The sequence below is a fragment of the Nicotiana tabacum genome, chromosome 14, assembly GCF_000715075.1.
Source record: "Nicotiana tabacum cultivar K326 chromosome 14, ASM71507v2, whole genome shotgun sequence".
Classification (NCBI taxonomy): Eukaryota; Viridiplantae; Streptophyta; class Magnoliopsida; order Solanales; family Solanaceae; genus Nicotiana; species Nicotiana tabacum.
This window is the reverse complement of record NC_134093.1, coordinates 73,002,746-73,005,249: the sequence shown is the minus strand read 5'-3', so window position 1 is coordinate 73,005,249 and position 2,504 is coordinate 73,002,746.

Sequence of the window (2,504 nt, the reverse complement as noted above, 5' to 3'; positions counted from 1 at the left end):
GCAGAAGTGGCCAGGAAGGATTTGGGTAGAGGCCGCAAATGCGAACATGTGTGCGCAGAAGCGCTTGTGCAGAAGTGGGAGGACATGCGCAGGTGCGGGCTGGTGCGCAGGTGCGATGGAATTTTCTGCATCTGCAATGGCGCAGATGCGGTCTAGGGCTCGCAGAAGTAGAGGCAGCTGGGTTAAGTGACTTCCTCATATGCGGAGTTTTCACCGCAGAAGCAGGACCGCAAAAGCGAATTTTGGACCGTAGGTGTGGTTTGACTGGGTAGAACATACAAGCATAAGGGCTCGCGATTTTCTTCATTTTCTAACATTTTGAGCTCGGATTTTCGAGGTTTTTGAGAGGATTTTCAAGGGGATTCTTGAGGTAAGTTCCTTAAGTTCATTTTTCTTCAATAATTATGTTTTCCCACTGATTTTCCATCTACACGGTGTGTTTTTGAGGTGTAATTTGAGGGTTTGAGGGTAGGGATTTGGAGAGTTGATTTTGGGAATTTGAATGACCAATTGGTGTCAGATTTTGATGAATTTGGTATGACTAGACTCGTGTTTGGATGGGCTTTCAGATTTTGTGATTTTTATTGGATTCCAAGGGCCCGGGGGCTGTTTTGAACCAATTTCAGAATTTGAGTTATAACTTAGTAAATTCTCGTATAATTGATTCCTTTAGCCCGTATTGATTATATTGTTCTATTTGTGGCTAGATTTGGGTCATTTGGAGGCCGACTTGTGAAGCAAACGCAAATTGGAGTAGGCATTTGTTTGGATTTAGGTAAGTAACACTTCTAAACTTGGTTCTGAGGGTTCGAGACCCCGAAATTATGTGCTATGTGATGGGTATTGAGGTGACGCCCATGCCAAGTGAAGGGCGTGCGGGCGTGCACCATGAGAATTGTGACATGGTCCATTCCATGACACTGTCTAATAGTTATATCTTGTTGATACCCGTGTTTTTCATCATGTGATAAAGTAATTGAGCTATCACTCATGCTAGATATCATGTTTAGACTTTATGTCGGTACTGTTGGGACCCATAGTGGTCGTTTCTTGCTGTTGTCTTATTGATTTCACTGATATTTCGTACTCAGTCATATTCATTCATTTAATATCATATCTCAATCTTTGTTTTTACTTATTGATGCATCATATCATTATTTTCGGGCTAGTATCACGACATTGTGAGCCCGTGAGAAAGAGACTGGAGAGATTGATAACTGAGTGAGGCCGAGGGCTTGATTATGAGTGACATCTATGGGATCGGGCTGCACACCACAGTGGTTATACTGATTTACAATAGCGCTTGGGCTGAAGGAGCCCCTCCGAAGTCTACACACACACACCCAATGAGCACGATTGATATTATTGAGGGATGGATCTTCCCTGGACATGGATCTTGTCCGAAGCATTATATACCTGGAGATGGATCTTCTCCACGGGCTGGATTGGCCCTACTTGGTACTGGGTGACTGATGGTCAGTGATGTATATATTCCGGGATGGATTTTCCCTGGGTCATATAGGCCATAGACCATACCGAGTGATTGAGCTTTTGAGAGTGTGAGCATATGATATTGTCAGCATGGTGCGTCACATACAGCATGTGTATTGGCATTGTTGAAGTAGAGGAGTTATATTCTTCATATCGTTCAGATTTGATCCATTTTACTGTTTTGAGATACCTATCGAACTTGAAAGCATGTCTACATTTCTGCACTATTATTTTCTATATTGAACTGTGTTGGCTGAGTTCGTCACTACTTTCAGTCCACAGATTGAATTTGTTACTTATTGAGTTGGTTGTACTCACGCTACACCTTGCACCTTGTGTGCAGAGATAGGTGCTTCCGGTTATAGCGGCTGCTGAGTGAAGAGTCGAGATCTCAAAGACTATCGAGGTAGCTGAATGGTGTTCGCAGGCCTTGACTCTCCTTCATTATATTTTTTTGTATTTCAGTTCTTATTCCTCAGACATTGTAGTAGGCTGTAACCTGGTATAGATGCTCATGTACTCGATGACACCCCAATTTTGGGAGAGATTTGTATTGCGTTGTGGTTTTATTTCAGTTTTTAAATGGTTTTCTTAAATATTAACTGCTTCCATTTTATTTTCAAGTTTTTACTTGGTTGAACTGGTTGAGTAGTTGGCTTGCCTAGTTCCACTATAGGCGCCATCACGAATGTTGGTTTTGGGTCGTGACACCATGCCGGTCAGATTATAATATTGTGCTTGTGACCACGCCGGGCGGATTGCCATTATTAGCATGTGAATTGTCCTGTAGCACGTAAGTTGTCCATGTGGATCGAGATATTTAAATTATTAGCATGTGAGTTGTCCGTGCAACACATGAGTTGTCTGTGTGGATCCAGACATCTATATTATTAGAACGTGAGTTGTTCGTGCGTATCCAGATATTGATATTATAGGACATGAGTTGTCCGTACAACATGTGGATATAGATCCATCCCCCTAGGGTCACCCTCTCATGTTTCTCTCTTGATGGT